Genomic DNA, 21,526 nt, shown 5'->3' on the forward strand with positions numbered 1-21,526 from the left:
CCATCAGTACTATAACCCCTGTGATCTATTCAATGAGCCTTGCAAAAACAAGTCAACATACTTGAAGTGGGCAAATGGAAGCCATTATTTTGTTTGTAGAGAAGGTAACGACTTTTATGGTTTTGTTTTTGTTTTTTTGTGTGTGTGTGATTGTCCCCATGAGATGATGGGTAATTAAGGATGACTGAGAAATGTCAATGTCTGTATACATTGATCATTAGGAGAGATCCTGATTTAGGTTTAAAGGAGTATCCTGGACTTGAGAGATGATTCATAGTATGAAGTATATGCCAAGGAGCTTGATGACCTGAGTTCAGATCTCTAGAACACTTGTTAAGTCAGATGTTTAAAAATACACCAATAATGCCAGTACTCCTTCAGTAAGATGGGAGGAGGAGACAAGAGAGTCTCTGGAGACTTACGGACTAGCTAACATGGTAAATTCAATGGCAAACAAGCAAAGAAACATAATCAGTGTCATATATTTTTCTAGTAGTCAGGATAAATTTTTCCCCTTCTCCTTATTACTGGCTTTTACAAATGTTATTTACCCTAGTGTTCACAAATTCCTGGTCAGACTATACTAACCAACAAATTACCTTATTAATAGCTATTTGATTCATTTTGGAAAACAGGAATATTTTGATGCAATTTTAGCGTTTTGGAACTAGTTCTTGACATTTCAAAAATGACAGAAACTTTGGCATCGTATGAGAATTTAGAGTGGGAATAGAAGAGCTATTAGTAATTGCTTTTGTAAGAATGACAAAAAGTCTTTAGTCGCAATATGGAATGTTGATTTCTAGGTTGAATCAGAAAAACCAAGAGACAGAAGAAAATAAGTAGAAAGGTTCGTACACAAACCCTTCTGTTATTATGAAGATTAGAATTAAAAGGAGTAATTTCTTTTACTTATCTGAGGTAATAATATTTGAAAACTATTCAATACAAATAGAGGATCCAACTTATTGGAGAGAATTATTCTATAGTTATGCATGCATCCTACTATCCTGCTTACTTTCATACATTTCAAATATTAGGTAAATATTTTAAGTGTCTGCATGATACTTAATGAGTTTAAATAAATCTGCCCATAATTTAACTACGGATAATTTCCTACTAAATGAGCATGCTATTTCTTAATTCTTAACATGTTTATACATTGCAATTTACCATTCTATATAATACATTTTATAATCTCGATAGATTTCCTTTTTGGCGAGTAAAGAAGTAGACTTAATTGGAGGTATCCTGAGACCTTACTGCATGCCAAACCGCAATAATGCCCACTAGTTGAGAATTCACAAGAATAATAGGAAAACATTGTTGATATGAACCAGAAATTTCATTATTGTATTCAGGTCTCACAGATCACAGTGACTAAACATTACTTGTTAGATTGCCTAATAGCACTATTTTCCCAATTTGATTCGATATACATATTAGAGAAAATGTATTATTTTAAAGCTATTTATTCTGATAGAGGCCGGAAACGGCACCAATCTCTGAGCAAGGCAGAGTGTCATTAGGAATTTCCATGGCTATTTATTTATTTACTATTTATGGTTCTACCTTAAGTCTCTGGGTTATCTAGCCTCTGGTGCCTTTCCATCAAGGCTGTGGAGGACCTGTTTTCCCTCTCAACAAACATTGGTTGACCACTCCCACAAATTTCGTTCCATCATTGTCCCAGAACATCTTTCAGGCAGAATAGGTCGTAGGTGGAGGATTCTGAAGCTGTAGGATTCTTTAAGTATCCTACAGAGCACCTTTTATTGTAAACCCTCCCGAGATCCACAGCCAGACATTACGTAGAGACTCAAATTGGAGGTCTCCATCAGGATCCTCCACTGAGAGATCAGGAAACCCTTGGAGGATGGAAAGGAAAGATTGTAGGAGTCAGAGGGCATAGAGGACACCAGAAGAACGTGGCCGAGTAACCAGCTAATCAGAATTCACAAGGCTTCATAGAGACTGCAGTGTTAACCACGGGGCTTGCATGAGTCTGTCCTGGGTCCTCGGTATTTATAAGATGACTGTTACCTTAGTGGCTTTGTGGGACTTCTAACAGTGGGAGCTGGTGTTTCTCTGAATCTCTTGGCTGCTCTTGAGTCTCTCCTTTCTATTGAGTTGACTTATAAAGCTTTGACAGGAGGCATTTTGCCTTTTCTTGTTAAATCTGGCTTTGCTTTGTTTGGGATGTCATCTCTTGGAGGCCTGTTCTTTTCTGAAGGGAGATTCAACGTAAGTGGATGTGGGAGAGAGGGGAGATATAGATAGGAGATAGAGGGGGGAACTGGAAGGAGAGGAAACTATGGTTGGAATGTATTGTAGAAGGAAAAATCCATTTTCAATAAAAAGTGTTTTGTATTCATATATTTCTAAATGTTAGTAGCTCAAAGAGTAGTTTTCTATCATATTGCTATTATAGAAATGCTTATTTAAAATAAATTTAGAAATTCAGCCTTTGTAGCTATATATTTGTGGTATTTTCATGTCATCTTGATAAAAATGAAATCATCTGGCTGGGAGGTAACTTGACTGAGAACATGCCTTCTTAAAATCAGGCTGTAAGATGGTTTTTACATCAGTTACTAATTATTAGTAATTAATTGGGGAATGTCAGTGCATTATGCTAGCACCAACACTGGGCTGGTCGTCCTGGCTGCTATGAGAAAGCAGGCTAAGTAAATCATAGAGAGCAATCTAGAAGAGTCACTAGTTCCTACAATTTTTCTAGTCTATCTAATCAATTTGGCACATTTTCACAATTTTTCATATTTGGGCAAACATATTTCTTTCTTAAAATGTTTGGAAGTAAATAAAATACAGAATGAAAAACTTCAAGTAGCTATCTTTAGTCTACAGCTTTTCAACAGACACCCAAAATGTGTTAGTCTGCTATGCTTTTCTGAAAGAAGGAGGAAGAGGAGGAGGAGGAGGAAGAAGGAAGAAGAGGAGGAGGAGGAGGAGGAGGAGGAGGAGGAGGAGGAGGAGGAAGCAGCCAAGTATAGGGGCATACTCCTCTTATCACTCCATGGAGTCACACTGGGTGTGCGTGCGTGTGTGTGTGTGTTTGTGTGTGTGTGTGTGTGTGTGTGTGTGTGTGTGTGTGTGTGTGTGTATGATATGTACATATAAAATAAAAGTGAAAAGTAAGCCAGTAAGCAGCACTCCTCCATGGCCTCTGCATCAGCTTCTGTCTTCCGGATCCCACTCCGTTTGAATTCCTCTCCTGATTTCCTTATGATAGACTACGGGTGTGAATGGACAAGCCAAATGAATGCTTTGTTCCCCAACTTGCTTGTGGCCACTGTTTCACTACAGCAATGGTAGCAGCCCTAGTTAGGACATCATAAAAACTAAAGAGGCCAACTAAGCTACTTCATGTTCAGGTAGCCATGTTAGTGAGAGTTCATGGGTATAAGCTTCAGAAATTTCAGAGAAGCACAACCTCACAGCAGAACTTCTGTTCCTTTGGTCCTGAAGATCTGAGACATTTGAAATGTTATTTACATTAATAACAAATTAATAATACATTAATAATAAAACAACCAATTAAAAAAGTAAGTAAGCCTAAAGAAAAAAGATCTCCCTGCCATGAGGACAGCATTACTGTTGGGCTGGATGTTGCTGTAAATTGTCAGTGGGTGTTCCCAACTGAGTAAATATAGAGTCATGAGAGGAGTGAGTGCAGTAGGTTAAGAGCATTTTTCTGAACTTTTGTTCAGGGTGATACATTGCTTTATCCAGTCTACCACCACTTAAATATGAGTGCAAGCAAAATGCCAGAGATGATTAACAAGGAAACTACCTTCCTGGACAATATATGTGACATTCAAGTTCACCTTGAGGACCAGCAAGTACTTTCTTTGGATCTCTGCCTAACTTATTCATCAGTGCACACATAAACTATTTTGATTAGAATGATTGCCAATTTCAGGGAAAATTAGATGCAATGTTAGCTACTAATAATCACAGATATAACGAAGCACTGGTCAGATTGTGTTCATGGCTCAGAAAACAAAGTATGCCAATTTGTATTTCTTTTCCTTAGAAAATAGGTAATTTAATTTTTCTATAGGAAAATCAAATATTAGTGGATGGAAAATGGATAGAAAAAAGATGCATATAACCATAATAATTCAGTACAACTCTATTTTCTTTATAACCTTATTTGTTTGAAGACATTTCTGTGATTGAAATAAATCATTGCTCTACAAAAGAAAAATAGTGCACAGTAAAGCACACAGTTTCACTAGCTTCCTGAAAGCAAACAAGCTTTATTTATTTAGTGTATAATAAGTTTATGCATCTAGTTTTATGTTATAGTCCTTATAATTTCTTATACCACCAAAACTATGCTCTGCATACATACACACACATATACACACAATACACACACATACATTCACATACACACACATACACACACATGTACACACACATACACACATTTACACACATTTACACACACATACACACATTCACACACATGTACACACATTCACACACATACACACACACATACACACACACATACACACACATTCACACACATTTACACACACATCTGCCCTGCAACTGCACATTGAGAGAAGAGAAAAAAAACGTGAAACTATACTTTATATTAAGCAATTCAAAACCATTTTCCACTCACTAACATTTGATATTTATATAAAGAAAATTAAATCATCCTTTCTAATAAAAAGACAGGCAGATTGGCTCACTTTGTTTTCCAAACCATGAATGCAGCTGGGCTGGTGCTTAGTTATTTATTTCACACAATATGTCAGTTTACGTGATGATGTTTCTTTCAAGTCAGTTTACATGATGATGTTTCTTTCATTTTTAAATGTGTTCACCTAAAGTTTTTCTGTCAATTTATTCTGTATTACAGGGCTAAGAGATAGGCCCTTGAAAAGTTCATTAGATAAACTCTCTCTCTCTCTCTCTCTCTCTCTCTCTCTCTCTCTCTCTCTCTCTGTGTGTGTGTGTGTGTGTGTGTGTGTGTGTGTGTGCGTGTGTATGTGTCTACCTGTGTGTGTTTCTGTCTCTTTGTATTTTTCTCTGACTTGTGCAAATAAATGCACATATATACAAGATATTTATTTATTATTCCTTGCTAAGATCTAATTCAGTTAAAAGACCAAAAGACCAAGCCATATAACACATTTCTCATCTTCCATAAGTATAAGCTAATCTCTCTTCTTTATTAAGTACACGGTCTTATTCCTATGTCTCTATGTGAAGTTGAGGAAATAATTCTCAAACCGAGGCCTTACTAAGAAGTAAACTTACGGAAGGCAAAGACTTAACCATAATGAGATAGGTTTAATAAGGCATGGGATGCAATTCTGTCCAGTTTGATAAGGGTATTGTTTTAGGTTGCAAAAGTGATTCCTTTGACAAAACATCCTCATCACTGTCTTTTGTTTTACTTTTTGTGTAATATTAGTTTTGTATTATCATTTTCAATTAAAGAATTTTTCATATTAATAAAAGAAGTAAACTGTAAATTTAGGGCCTTTGTACAATGCTCTCATTGAGATCAGAATTAGATCATATCCCCGTGCTATTGGATTACAACTAGAATACTAATACTGGAGGAGTCTTAGTATCAGATGAGACAGTTTCACTTTTTTATTGGTTATTTTATTTATTTACATTTTAAATGTTATCTGCCTTCCCAGTTTCCCCTCCACAAGCCCCCTATCCCCTCATCCCTCACCTCTTGCCTCTATGAGGGTGCTCCACCACCTGCCTACCCACTCCTACCTCAGTGCCTAGCCTTCCACAACGCTGGCTCATCGAGCCTCCACAGGACCAAGGGGCTCTCTTCTCATTGATGCCAGATAAGGCCATCCTCTGCTACATGTCTTGCTGGATCCATAGGTACCTCCTGTGTACTCTTTGGTTAATGGTTTATTCCCTAGGAGCTTTGGGGTAGGGGAGTCTTGTCGGTTGATATTGTCGTTCTTCCTACTGAGGATACAAACCCCTTCAGCTCCTAGAGTTCTTGCCCTCGCTTCCCCATTGGGGTTCCATGCTCAGTCTATCTGCATCTGTATTGGTCAGCCATACCAGGCTCCTGTCAGTATGCCCTTCTTGATATCAACAAGGTATCTGACTTTGGTGTGAACAGATGGGATGGATCCCTAGGTGGAGCAGTCTCTGAATGGCCTTTCCTTCAGTCTCTGTTCCACTCTGTCCCTGCATTTCCTTTTGACAGGAGGAATTCTTCATTAATACTTTTGAGGTGGGTGGTGGCCCTATCCCTCAACTGGATATGGTCTGTATAGGTTCTCTCTCCCCTTTTTTGAGTATTTCAGCTAAAGTCATCCCTGTTTGGTCCAGAGAGCCTCTTGGGTCCCTGGCATCTGGGACTTTCTAGTCGCCACCCACAGTCCCCCCCCCTCACTGCCCTCACTACTTTCAAATTCCTGAGCCTCTGTACTTCTCATGATCTCCTCCCATATCTGAACTGGCTCCCCTTCCCTCCTCCTGTCTTTCTCCCAGATTGTCCTCTCCCTCTACTTCCCAGAGATTATTTTCTTCCCCTTACTGAGTGGAACTATAGCATCCACACTTTGGTGTGATATTCTTTCCTCTTGGGTTTCACATGTTCTGTGAGTTGTACTGTGAGTATTCCAAGTTTCTTTTTGACTAATATCCCATTACCAGTGAGTACATTTAAAAGTATTTATGTATCAATGACCCAATATGGCTGCCTTGTCTGGCCTCAGTGGGACAGACTGTAACTAATCTGGAAGAGACTTGTTGGCCCAAGACTAAGGAATACCAAGGGGAGCCCCAACCTCTCAGGGGAGAATGTGAGGGGGGATGGGGAGAAGGTATCTGTAAGAGGTGACCAGGAGGGAACAGTATTGGGGACACAAAATGAATAAATAGATAGATAGACAGATAGATTGATGGATAGATGTATCTGTTACTCCAGTAAGTGTGCTATCCCCACTCTTCTAAGATTCCTGATTAAAGAAAACAATGCTTTCACCAGAATGTCTAAATTTGTCACTATTCTTTTAAATATAAAGCATTCCCCCAACTATTCTTTCTCAGAATGTAGGTTGAGATATCAGGAAAAGAACATAGAAGGAACTACCGTTTGCTAAATTGACAACTAAGAAAGTGGTAGCATCAGTGATTTTTCATAGTTGATTCATGAGATAGTCTGATCATATATAAAATCCATATTTGACTTGTCCATTTTTCATTTATATTATGTTGATGTTATTGATGCTCCTCCTCCTCCTGCTCCTCCTCTTCCTGCTCTTCCTCCCCCTCTGCTCCTCCTGCTCCTCCCGTTCCTCCTCCTCCTCCTCCTCCTCTTCCTGCTCTTCCTCCTCCTCCTGTTCCTCCTCCTCCTCCTCCTCTTCCTCCTCCTCTTCCTCCCCTTCCTCCTCCTCCCCCTCCTCCTTCTTCTCGACAATGTCCCAGAACCCAAGGCTGCCATGGAACTCCTGTGTATCCAATTTGACTACTAATTCCTGGAAAGTCTTCTCCATCAACCTCCCAGGTTCTGTGATTACAGGTGAAGAAGACAAGTATTCTCAACTTCCTTCTTTCTCAATAAAACTATTTTATTATATTGAGAGAGCTGGTATTTTTTCACCAGCCTCAGAGAGCCCTCCCATCCAGGACGGAGTACACCAATCTTGTCTGGCGCAGTTCCTGGAATGCCCAGTTGCCAGGGAGCCCTGTCCTCACAGCAGGACTATCTCCACCTTATCTAAAGGAATGTACTTCAAGGACCCTAATGCTGCCCTGGTTTGTAGCAACCTAAAGAATCACCATCGCTGTAATCTGTCCTTTATGGAATGTATAAAACTGTACTAACGAACTTTTTGGGATCCCCTTTCCTCGTGAAGTAGGCGGACCCCAGTTTGCTAGATTAATTATCCTCTTGCTATTGCATCGATCTCTAGTCTCACGTCTCATTCACAGTAGTCTCCTGCTAATTAAGACTAAGGTTGAGACTTACAATATAACCCTAAAAGTAAGAAAGAAAGAAATGTCAGTAAAATTTTATATTAAAACTCATAAAATAATAATAATGTAAAATTATAGTAAATACTTATAGTATTTAAAATTGGAAGCTTTTCTACCTGCTTTTAAAGTTAGTTTTAGACTGGTGTTAAAAAAGTCACTTATGTATAGTGAATACTTGACTTCTATATACACATGTTTAGTGGTTTAAATCTATGGCTTCTTCCTAATATAACTTAATTATTATGAAAACATTAACATCTTAACTATGTTTCTAAAAAAATAGCACATAATTAAAAATGTCTAATTAGAAAATGCTCTGATTAATATCCAATACAAGGAAATTAAACATTTTAATTAGCAAGAAGTTAAAAAATGCCTTTAATGCTTTTTGAAGAAAATATTTAATGTTTAAGTTTTATAATTATTCATATATTTTCCAATGCTTTATTAGTCTATTAGTTGTATATAGTGTTGAAATTCAAATAATTTATTTCAAGTATAGCATTTAGCATTTATTAAATTTCTACCCAGCCTTTACCATTTTCTTCCTGTGAGCGCGTTGTTATGTGTGTATGTGTGTGTGCGTTCTGAATAAGAAAATACTTATACACTTCTTTTTGTATCTCCGACCTACTTTGTTAAAGTATTACACATTTTTTTTCCTGGAAAACGGCATAGTTTTATTTTTTTACAGTTAAATAAAATTCTGTGGTAGGAGCTGACTCAGCAGTAAAGATGCAAGCAGCTCTTGCAGAGTTCAAGCGTCTTGTTAGACAGGTCACAGTCACAGGTAACCCCAGCTCTAGGGGATTTGATACCTCTTCTGAAGTCTCTGGGCATCTGCATATACATACACATATTCCCAACTAGACGCTGACTTTTGTTTAGCATGTTTCTCAGTTTACAACATTCCCTTAAAATACATATATCCCCATCCGGAGAGGATAGTCATTGAATACCTGAACATTCTTTAGTAGCCCTAACCAATAGCATTAAAAAGTAGTTAAACAGGTGGAGATTCTGACCAGGCAAACTACAATAGGAGGAGGAAGCTCTGACTATTGAGCTGCCTAGAGGCTGCATAGAAAGCTCCAATGTTGATGATTTTCTGGCATTATCACCCATGGTGGGTTTTCAGGTGATATTCCCATCAGTGACACTCTGCTTAATAAACAAACTTCAATAACAAAAAACAAACACCAACAAATATATTAGTAAAATATATTACCAAAGTAAACACTGGTATAGTATTTGCTTTCCGTCCTTTTCTCTGTTATGGGGTGAATAAAAGTATGTCTCATAACACACTTTCTTCTCTCCAGTTCCTCAAAGAACCTTCCTCACTTCCTTTCCCAAACAACATGATATTCTCTCTCTCTCTCTCTCTCTCTCTCTCTCTCTCTCTCTCTCTCTCTCTCTCACACACACACACACACACACACACACAGAGAGAGAGAGAGAGAGAGAGAGAGAGAGAGAGAGAAACAAAACAAAACAAAATCCCAATAAGCAAATATATATCAAAGTAAACCAAAACAGAACAAAGGAAGGGAAGCAAATAAAATGGAGTCTGTTTCTTTGTTAGCCAACTATTCAAGAATTTAGGACTTGTCCTGAAGTAATAATGCCACATGTTCTTTTCTTCTCCTTCCCCTCCCTCCTCCTCCTCTCCTCCCCTTCCTCCTCCTCCCCTTCCTCCTCTTCTTCCTCCTCCTTCTTCCTCCTCTTTTCTCCCCTTCCTTCTGTTTATCCTTCTCCTTCCTCCTACTCCTCCTTCTCCCCCTTCTGCCTTCTCCTCCTTCCTTTTCTTTCTTTTATTGAATGAACTCAGTGTGCCTGTCTTAAATCCCGATCTAATTCTCCAAAAGAGCTTGCTCCGTTGTAGTTTTCTAGTCTTGCACCACTTTGAAACAATAACTATTACTTTCATTAGATTATTTGCATAATCACTTTACATATATCCATAAAGCAGTTCCCCCTCTTAGCTCTCCTCCCAGTCTCCTTTTCATGCACCTTCCCCCTTTCCTGTCTCCTCTGAAAAGTGAAGGCATCCACATGGGTACCTACCTACTCTGGCTTATCAGGTAGGGACAGCACTAGATGTAGCTTCTTCCACTGAGACCAGACAAGGCAGCCCAGCTAGGAGAAAGTGATCCAAAGAAGGCAACAAAATCAGAGTCAGCCCCCATTCCACTTCTTAGAAAACCCACATGGAGACCATGATGCACATTTTCTACATATGTGTAGGGCCCAAGCATGCTTTTCGGTTGGTAGTTCAGGTTTTGTGATCCCCATGGGCTGTAGATCTTGTGTCTTTGACCCCTTCAGCCCCCATCCCCATTGGCCCAACTTGAGACCCATCCCATGGGAGAGAGTCAACCCCTGACACTATTAATGATACTTTATTATACTTGCAGACAGGCACCTAGCATAACTGTCCTCTGAGTGGCTTCATTTAGCTTCTGATAGAAATAGATACAGAGATCCAGAGCTAAACATAAGACAGAGCTTGGGGAGTCTTGTGGAAGGAAGGATTGAAGGAGCCATATTTTCTTCTAACTATTCTTCTGTGGACAAGCACCAGAGCTGATATTAAAATTTAGCTACTCAAATAACTTGGCTTCAGTAAACATGAATATGTACTTATCTCTCTTATACTAATCTCAATACTCTTCTCATAGCTGCTCAAATGGATATATAGTAACTGCCCTACATCTTTATGAGGAACCTCCATATGATTTCTATAGTGCCTAGATCAACTTTATTTCCCCACAGTGGAAATTCCCTTCTCTGCAGCATTATTTTAATGGAATGTTTCTATTCTGTCCAGAGTGAAATAGAATTTTCATAGTTTTAATTTTTATTTTCATAATTGCTATTGTGATTGAATATTTTTCATGTTTACATCTATCCCTCCTCTGTCTTTTGAGAACTGGGTTTTCAGTCTACCAGCATATTGTAAATTATGTTATGTTGTTTACCTTAAGATTTTTGAGTTCTTTATGTGTTATAATTATTAATCCTGCCCAACGACTTTTGACATAGATTATTTCTTATCATATAGGCTATTACTTCATTCAATTAATTGTTTCCATTTTTGTCCAGAGGCTTTTAACACCCTTTCCATCCCATTTCTCAATACTTGGCATAGCTTGCTGCATTTTCTCTCTTTTTATGTTTCATGCTTTAAATCTTTCAAATTAAGTCAATGCAGGTTACAGAGGTGGTGGGTGCTTCTCCAGTTTCCTCAGCATCATCTGTAGAAGACAGTTTTCTTCATTGTTTATTTTTGTCATCTTTGTCAAAAACAACACACCTGTAGCCCTGCAGGCTTACTTCTATATTAGTTGCTCTATTTCATTCTTCCACATGCCTGTTTTTGTGCCAATACAATGCTGCACTATTTTTATTTTTCTGTGATATAATTTGACATTAGCTATTGGGATTCCTCTGCAGTTGTTTCTCTAGATACTACTTTGGCTATCTGAGCTTACTCCCTTCCTATTTTTGAAATATATAATTTAAGTCTCTCATGTTAATATACTTTTGTTGTATACATTTTTTTCCCTATGTAGTTTCATTTCTACTTACTCCAACAGATGTCATTCTAATGTGAGAATAATCAAGAGGTCATTCATAATGATAAATTCTTCATCTTTGAAAAGGCATATTTTTTAACAAAACACTCTCCAGTGTTAAATTACTTGTCTGTATAACATAATTCTAAAGAATCAAGTTCAAACAGCATGAACTTGAGTAAACAGAAGGAATTTTAAAGCAATCCCTTTAATCAACTTCCATATATAATCTAGACTCCTGTAATAATCAAATAACAAGCTTTATACTAGAATGGGATCATAGAAGCTACTCAGTATTTTGGTGCAGCAGGAAACAAACAGGCCAGTAAGAGAAGGAATGAGAGAGCACCCACTTGAAAATGCTCCCCTAGTTTTGCCTATAAAGTACTATACTACAGTCAGCAAGACAAGGCCAGTGAGAGCACTGCATGGGAATGAAGAAAAAACCCAACATCACAGAACAAATTCACCACATTTTCTATTTGAACAGTTTTAGGTGGAAGGCATATACGCAAAATGAATCCTCCGTTCCAAATGACTGTCAGACTCTAATTATCAGGACTATAGAATACGCTGTTCAGGATTATAATCTGAGCCCTTTCTAATCCAAAAACGACTTTCTCTATAAAGATTTGGCTTGGCCTGTATGCACTCTAGGTTCACTTCACTTTCTGACGATATCTAATACATTTCGGGAATCTCATTTTCCATAGCCTGTGAAGTTACTGGTTGTAAATCACACTCCATCTCAGAAATGTCAAATTTAATGAATAGGAGAAAAATAATAGAAAATCTAGTTACCCTGTGAGCTATCTCAGTTCTGTGGACCTTGGTGTCCTGGTTCATCAGCCCAAATTAATCATGGAGGATTCCTGGGACTTTGGAGCCAAGCAGGGCCCCTGAGAAGCAGTGCCTTAAAAACACACTGCGAAGAAATATCCTAGTGTCAAAATGTCCTTCCTTGCAGAGAAAACTAATCATGTTGAAAGCAAGAATGTTGAAGTACATCCAACTTTCTAAATCTTTAACTTGCAGAAAGTTGAAAACAATGAAATATTTAAAGAATGGAAAGTTCTTTGAAATAGGAAGTCTTCGCAACACTATGACTTTTACAACTTCACTAAATATGAATGGCAACTTAACACTGTTGAAGTGGGTTGGAATTTGCTGCCTACTCAAGACAAGAAAACTATATTCCCTTGGAAATCACTCATTTACTTTTGCTTTAATTCTAAAGTTAAAACACTTAATGCACCGACAGATTCAAAAGTATAGTTCAAGAAATTAGTTAAAAGCTCTGAGTACTGACTGAATACAAGGAAATAAATGTAGTGGCCGGGAAAATGGCTCAGCCTAGAAAAACTCGCCATGCTGGCCTGATAATCTAAATTCCATACCCTGAACTTATATAAAGGTGAAAATAAATAACCAACTTTGCAAAGCTGTCTTCAAATCTCCATATGTCCTATCTCCATACGTGTTATGGCACACTAGTGCATGCAAGCACACACACACACACACACACACACACACACACACACAAGTGAAGACGATGACAACGGTGATGAATGAGACAATGTGAAAAACTTGATACTTGTACACTAGCAGCTTTTAAATTAGCCGTTCATGATGGATATTCAGTCCAATATTCTTCCTAACTTTATCTTTATATTTTAAGTGACTGTCTTTCAAGTATACTTTCATCAGTAAATTTTTGGCTATTTTATTTAGTCTGTCATCAAGAAAGTATGTATTTACTTATATTCTTTATGTGAATATGTGTGTCCCTGCATGTGCCTGTATGCCCACTGATGCTTGTAGAGGTATCTTAGAAGTGGGAGTAAGACAATTGTGACTTATCTGATGTGGCTGCTTGAGAGTAAACTTAATAACTCTGCAATTTCAATGTATGTTCCTAATCGCTCAGCCGTCATTCCAACACCTTAATTTGTCTTTTAATTGAACCATCTTCGATCTGGGTTACTGTAACTGCCAATCTATGTGTCTTTAACGATCTTATTTATTTCTATTATCTTATATTTATACTCTATTCCTTTTACTTTATGAGAACTAGCAAAAAGTTCTCAGCTTTCCAGAAATTTCTTTTCTGCCAGACATGCAGGTGGATTTGTTAAGACACCAGCATCGGCCTCCCTGATAGATTCCGATAAAGGGAGTTTGGGGCTTTTTCTGAAAGGAGACTCCACAGCATCACAGCAGGTGCCAATGGTTAGTGATGTGCTATGGGACAGGATTCAACAGGCTGTCCATGTCCTGCCACAGGAATATGGGGGAGGAAATGTAAGTCTAAGCTGTAGCTCTCAGAGTTAAAGGGTCAGGTTGTAGAGACTGTCCAGGAGGCTACTCTGTGCCATCTATGCGCCATTACTGCAAACATAGGAAACTGAGCACAAAGACATGGGTATATCACAGAGAAAAGCCTACCTGAAAAGGAACACGTACAGACACGATGTGAAAAAGACTGCCATTCCTGGGCAGCTGAGCCACCTTGTACATCGGATGGTCCAAGTTCACCCTTCCTCTGCACTGCTACCTGTATGTTGTTTGAACATCCCTCTACTTTCTTTTTTCTTTCTTCTTTTTCATTTCTAAATATATTGTTCATCAAAATGTGATTACAACACTTTTCACTTTCTTCTTCCCTTTCCGAACCCCATACCCTCTCTAGACCCCTCCCTCATTCCGTGTCCATTCACTGTCACTGTTAAATTAATAGCCTTTTATTCTACATTTATCAACATATATACATTATTCATATATGTGTGTGTCTGTATGTATATCTATATCTATCTTTATCTAATCTATATCTATATATCTATATCTATCTATATCTCTATTTCTATCTATATCTAGTCAAACTAATAGCCTTTTTCTACATTTATCAACATTTATACATTATTCATATATATGTGTGTGCATCTGTATATCTATATCTTTATCTAGTCAAATTTATAGCCTTTTATTCCATGGTTTTTTACATTTCTACATTATTCATGTGGTGTGTGTGTGTGTGTGTGTGTGTGTGTGTGTGTGTGTCTTTTTGCGTGTGTGTATTTGTGTGGAGGTGATGGAATACTATTTAGCTGTAAAGAAAAATATAATCATGAAATTTGTACTAAAAGAGTAGAAGTTTAAAAAGTTTTATTGCCCAAGATCACCCAGATGCAGATAGACATGTGTCACATGTTATTTTTCATCTGGACTTCTTTTCCTTCTTTCTTTCCTCTCTCCTTTCTTCCTTCTTTCCTTTCTTCTGTGAGGCCAGATTTCACTATGTAGCCTACACTAAGCTGTAAATGGCTCTGTGTATTTGACATCACAATTCTTTCTCTTTTTCCTGAGAAACAGAACCTCAGACTTCTACATTCATATCAAATAATGTTACTCTTATTTATTCTTAGATTTATTTTATAAAAAGCAGAAAATATCATTTTTGTCTCGCATTTCAAAAATGCTATAGAATTATATTGACAAAAATAGATAAGGATTTATTTTATTATGCTTAAGTGTTAGGTATATATCCAGTAATATACCTCTTTGATAACTGCAAATACTAGAATGTTCCACCATATTTGAGAAAAGAATCCAATGTGGACTCTTTCTGGTGTAAATATGCTGAAACCATTATGATTGCTTTTTTTTATCAGACCGTGTAACTTGCATTTTTAATAAAACTGGCTGTATTTAAATAAATGGTTGACTTTGTAGTCCTAAATTGAAATAATTTGTTTTCTTTGAATCATTGGACATGAAAAGCCATTAAATAATTTTCCACTTGTGCTGTCTTGAATAAACTTGATCGTGAAAGCTCCAATTTACTTTAAGATTTTTATCACATTAATTCATTTGCTCTCCAGATCATTTAAACAGGTTTTTATTCAAATATTTAAAAACCTTGCAAACAACCCGGACATCAGCAGTAACCGTATCCCCAGGAAATATAGTCCATTTTTTCTCCCTCAGTTATTTCAATTGATTTTACTTATCTGGAACTTGGCAAAACTCCAACTGTTTGGTGTTGATTTTGTTTGTTGTTACATTTTTATTTTCTGTGAAAAGGAGATTTTATTTTCATATAAAATATTCTAATTACAGCATTGTCTACATTGTCTGTTTCTCTATCTCTGTTCCTCCCAGTTCCTCATATCCTCCCTCCCATCTGGATGCATTCCTTGGCTGTATTTCATTGGAAAACAAACAGGCATCTAGGGGATAATAGTAAAATAAAATGTGATAAAATATAATAAGATTGTAAAGGAAGAAAACAAATTAGAATAGAACAAGCAGAGCAGAGGAAGACAGCCTAGGAAAAGACACAAGACAGATATAGATGCAAAGGCACACTTGTTTACACATATCAGAATCCCATTTGAACACAAAACCAGAAACCACAGCAATTACACAAAACCTGCAGAGTAAATAATAGAGAAGTAAAATACAACAAAATAAAGTTAAAATAAGCTAAACCAAACCAAACCAAAAACCCTGACATGACCTTGTAAGACAAAGAATCTAATGCTACTAAGTATGCTTTCTGTTTGCCATTTACTTCTGGACGAGCAAACTACTCTTAAGAGCAGTCCCTTGAAGAAGGAAATTTTGCATTTTTAAATAGTTTTCGATCAGAGATAGTGCATGTACTGGGAATGGAACATGTTGACTTCTCCTTTCATCTCTAGGGTCCCAAACGATGTTGACCTCTGAGAGCCTTGTTCAAGTGGCCTCAATCCCTGTGAATTATATTTTTATTAGTTGTGTTGTATTTAGATGGTCTTGTTTATTTGGTGTCTTCTATGCCTCTGAATCTTATACTTCTTCTGCCTTCTCTTCTGCAAGACCTTAGAAGGGGGATAGGATGAACACATCCCTTTCAGGTTTGAGTGCTTTGAGATGTCATATTTTCTGCTTATTATTTGGCTGTGTATCTCTGTATTTTTGTTCAAGTAGAAAGCTTCACTGATGATGGCTGAGCAAAACACTAATGCATGAGTACAGAATTAATACATTTATTAATTTTGTACAGTAGGGTTTGGTTTTCCCCTAGGTCCCTGGATGATGCATTCTCAGATACTTGATTACCCAGTTAGCCTCAAGTATGGGTTCAGTCTTATGGATGACCCTCAAAACAAATTGATTAGTTGATGGTTACTCCCATAAGTTCTGTCCCACCAAAATAGTATCATATTTTTATCTTAACTCTATTTTTAAACTTATACATTTTACATACTGATTACTGCCTTCTTCCCATTCACTCCCTCATATAATCCTTCCACATAACCAGGAAGACCTGGGCTAGAAGATGTGCCAAAGAATCAATAAATTTAGCTGTGACTCACTACATTGGTAATATAGATCCTGAAGAAGCCGTCCACTATAGTTAGGCAAGGACCCTTGTATAGCATTAGAGACACTAACCAACCCTCAAAACTTTCAACCAAAATTTATCCTGTCTACAAGAAATACAGGCAGTGGGGAGGGAACAAAGACCAAGGGAATGGCCAACAAACAACTGGCCTAACTTGAAACTTATCTAATTGGCAAGCACCAATTCCTTACTTTATTAATATTTTGTTATGCTTGCAGACAGGAGCATGTTGTTCTCTGAGAGGCTCCACCCAGAAGCTGATTCAGAAAGAGATAGACACCCACAGACAAACAGTGGGTAGAGCTTGACAACTCTTACTGAAGAATAAGAGGAAGAAATGCACGCCCCAAAAGGAATAGGAACTTCACAAGAAGAGCAACAGAGTCAACTAACTTAAACCTTTGGAGATCTCAAAGTCTGTACCACCAACCAAAGAACCTACATGGGCTGGACCTCAGTCTGCACATGCATATGTAGCCAATGTGCAGCATGGTCATTATGTGGGTTCCTGATGACTGAAATAAGAGACTATCCCTAAAGCTCTATGCTGACATGTTCTTCTACCTGGGCTGACTTGTCTGGCTTCAGTCAGAGAGGAAGCAGCTAGCCTTGCAGAGACTTGAAGTACTTGGGTGGGGACAGGCCTTGAGAGGGGGACCTACTCTAATATATGCTGCAGACAGGACACTATTATAAATTCTAGGGTTTGTAGTTGGCTTAGTGTTCATGTTTCTCCTTTAGTAGCACACAGAAACCTACCATACCAAGAACATTTGCCAGTATGGTGACTATAGAAGGCACTATCTCTGTCATCAGGCACCATTTCAAGCTTTCCCTCTTCAATGAGTTCTGGTGGTGTTAGTTCAGCAAGGTGGCCTTATTGTCATTTAGTAGGAAACAACATATAACCTTGGCAACACCCTTGGTATTTTGGGATTCCCCTGTGTTTCCTCTGGCCAACAGTAACAGTCCTCTACTATACAGGTAGCAGGGTCACAGACCAGGAGCTCTAACCCTTTATCTTCTATTCCTATCATTCGTAGGTTAGCTCTTTTCAAGGAATCCCAGATGTCCCGATGTTTTGTGTCATGAATTTTTCAGATTTGACATTTTCTTTGGTTTATGTATGAATTCCTTCTATTGTACCTTCTATGCCTGAGATTCTCTCTCCGATGTATTGTATGCTGTTGATGATGCTTGCATCTGTTTTCCTGTTCTGTTCCCTCGGTTTCCCAGCTCCTGGATACCCTCAGTTTATGTTTTTCTTTTGTTGTTGTTGTTTCTGTTCCATTTTTAATTTTTGAACAATTTTATTTATTTCCTCAATCTGTTTTCATTATAGTTTCCTGTATTTCTTTAAGAGATTTGTTTCCTCTTTAAAGGCCTCTACCAGTTTGCAAATTTCTGTATTTTTTTAAGGGGTTTATTCATTTCCTCTTTAAAAGCTTAATGAAACTAGATTTAAGGTCATTTTCCTGTGCTTCAGTTGTGCTAGGACTTCCGGGGCTTGGGTAAGATAGTTGTATGCTAACATAGTAATATTGTCCCGACTTTCATTGACCAGATTCATTCAAGCACCTTTAGCCACCTGCGTGGCTTTAGTTCCTGGATGCTCCTATAGTAGGAGATATTGGGAGGAGCCTTAACCTCAATGATCCTAGTGTATCAGGCCACTGAAGCATATCCTTGTGCTGTATGGTTCCAGATCAGCAGGTCTGAGGAAGTTGGGATAAGAGGTGTTAAGAGAGTGGGTGTCTAGCAGGTTGCTCAGGGCAGCAAGGGTTTTCCATGAAAACTCCTTCCGGAGGGAAAATGGGTGTGGGAGGGAGTCTAACCTGTATGCTTCTGGATCTTCAGGTCTGATAAAGGCGGTTGGAAAGGTGGTGGGATACCATGGGGGTTAGCAAGTAGCTCAGGCAGCTGTGGTGCCCCAGAGAACTCAGCATTCAGGGAAGATGGGTGGTGCATGGATAAGAGAAGGGAGTCTAACATTTTCTATTTTATGGAAAGGTTTTTGTCTTTGAAAATATTTTTGAACTTCCAAAAGACTGAATGTTTCTTCCTCAACAGCTATCAAATAGCTATAGATAAAATATCAATATTAGAGTGATAACCCTCTGTGAGAATGGCCCAGATGAGGCTTGGTATTCAAAATTCAAAAAAAGTTATAAGATAATAAATCACAGATGCTGAAAAACTTGATTTAAAAATAGAATCACCTCATACTTAAAAACAAATAATGTGTTTGATTTTGCCCTTTTTACCATGTGTGAAATCATACCTCAATATACATTTTCAATGCATTCCCTTAATGAAGTTGAATATTTTTACAATTCTGTTATCTTTAATATGTTCTAGAACTACATAATTAGATTAGCTGTCAATGTTATTTTATAAACAAATATTTTATAAACTAATAGTCATCTTTATATACAATTACTAGTGACTTTTTTCATATATATGATTATATTATTTACTTCTGAAATTATTTTTCTCCTTTATAGTGAGAAAAAACAAAATTTAATGTCTTTAAGCTAATTTATTAATCTTTACAATTCTATATATTTAATATAATTTTATTGGTCTTGTCCTTTAGGTTCATTATGCGTATTTTGTTGCATGTATGTCTACATGTCATTATGTTTAAGGTTCTCTTTCTAGGTCTTTCTAGGTCTCCCATAATCATCTTGAACTAAGATCACCCAGCCTCAAACGGTGCATATATATTCACAGTATGCATCAGTAGGCTAAGTTGAGTACATGGAATGCTTTAATAATTAAAGTTATACAATTTTAGAGATTGCATTTAATATGTGCTTGTGTTCATACTATGAAGTTAACTTCCTGTTGGGGTGCACTGTGTGACTGGTTTCTCTGTATATTCAAGTATTGATTGCTGTACTGGCAGAGAGCTCAGGACTGGCTGGATTCTGGTATTGTTAGTTTTATGGATCATCATCTGCTGCAGTATATTGTAAACACTCTTCCTCTCTCACCTACTCATTGGCTTAATAAATATCTGGTGGTCAATAGTAAGGCAGGGAAGGGAAGGAGGGAATTTAGGAAGAATCGGAGGCAGTGGGGTTTGCTAGCAAGAGATAGAGGTGGCTAAATGTACCCTGACTGAGAGAGAGGTACCCATGTGGCAGGTTGTGGGCTAGGATAATAAAGCTGAGTTAGGGGCTGGAGAGATGGCTCAGCCGTTAAAGGCTAGGCTCACAACCAAAAATAAAGCTGAGTTAGGTGAACTAGCTTGTGGTAGTCCAAGATCAAGGCCTAAGCTCCTGTAAACATTCATGTCTCTATGTAAATATTTAACTGCAAATGAATCAAAAAAGTTCTGCTACAGTTTCTAAAATAGGAAAACTGACAATGAATGAGATCTGCATTTGTGTGTGTGCATGTGTATGCATGTGCATGTGTGTGTGTGTGCATGTGTATGCATATGCATGGGTGGTGGTACTAGGATGCAACCTAAGAACCTCATAAATGCTAGATCACTAACAGTTATTTTACAATTATACAATATTTTTTCAGCATCACACATTGTTTTGAAATTATTGAAGTAAATTACATGAAACATTTAGCAAATGAAATTTGGCAAAGTAAAAGCAAACAAAAGAGCTAGAAAACAACCCATCACCTACTGAGGTTAAATGTCCACATATTTGAAGATAATAAGTCAAAGTTAATGTATTGATAAAGTTATAAAAATATGCAAATGGTTAAAATTTGGAAGAAAATTATAACTTGAAAGAGACTTTTGGGCATGTGAGTAAATCTAATGTACTTTATGTGTCTCAAGATATTTATATAATAAAATCACACAAACACACACACACACACACACACACACATCCATTCAACCATACAAACATACACACATACACATATAAGCACACAGTGCAAGCACATAACTGTCAACTTCTTTTCCAAATAATCTTCTTGGCATTAGTATGATGGTGCATAACTAAAGTCCCAGTATTCTCATGATTGAAGCAGGAATATTTAAACTTCACAACAAAATTAAATTAAATTAAATAAATAAATAAATAAATAAATAAAACAAATACATTATACTCTACACTAGGTTGTCTTTGGTAGGAAATATAGATATTTCCGGAAGTAATAGATGGATGTTTTAAGCAGAGAACATCTAGTGACAAAAAGAACAAATGCTAAAGAACTCCAGTGCTGAGTCAAAATGATCCAGACTAAAGATCATAAATCTAGCTCCCATTGACTAGATGTAATGATTAAGGCTTGTATGCACAAATAAAAAGTAGTGGCCCGAGGAAAACAGGTTTGAGATAAGCTTGATTGACATGTCTAGACGTGGTTTTAAAAGTTATCAAGAATTAGTTATATAAAAAGATAATCAAATAATTTTTTTACAATAAGTAATGAGATATTTCGAATATTCTAAAATTTTTATCATTTCAAGAAAATTATTTGAATAAAATTTAGATGTCTGTTCAACTAAAAGTGATTACAGTTTCCTAAAGTACCTGTGAAGATCCTGGCGAGTTTGGGGTTTGTCCATACCCTGTGT

The 21,526-nt window shown here is 37.3% G+C and overlaps 1 long non-coding RNA gene across 2 annotated transcripts in view; it reads right to left on the minus strand.

Moving 5' to 3' along the window:
- The window catches only part of LOC102554281 (uncharacterized), a 94,103-nt gene that overhangs the window by 26,162 nt on the left and 46,415 nt on the right, over window positions 1–21,526 (minus strand). The window contains exons 5-6 of one of the 2 annotated variants that reach the window (XR_010054745.1): window positions 10,078–21,520; window positions 1–8,850 (exon numbers count right to left, since the gene is read on the minus strand). The exon at window positions 1–8,850 is cut by the window's left edge and continues 26,162 nt beyond it. This is a non-coding gene — a long non-coding RNA (uncharacterized LOC102554281). Of the gene's footprint in view, window positions 21,521–21,526 lie in introns of both variants that reach the window. The other variant, XR_010054744.1, reaches the window with a different exon arrangement.

The sequence above is a fragment of the Rattus norvegicus genome, chromosome 9, assembly GCF_036323735.1.
Source record: "Rattus norvegicus strain BN/NHsdMcwi chromosome 9, GRCr8, whole genome shotgun sequence".
Lineage (NCBI taxonomy): Eukaryota > Metazoa > Chordata > Mammalia > Rodentia > Muridae > Rattus > Rattus norvegicus.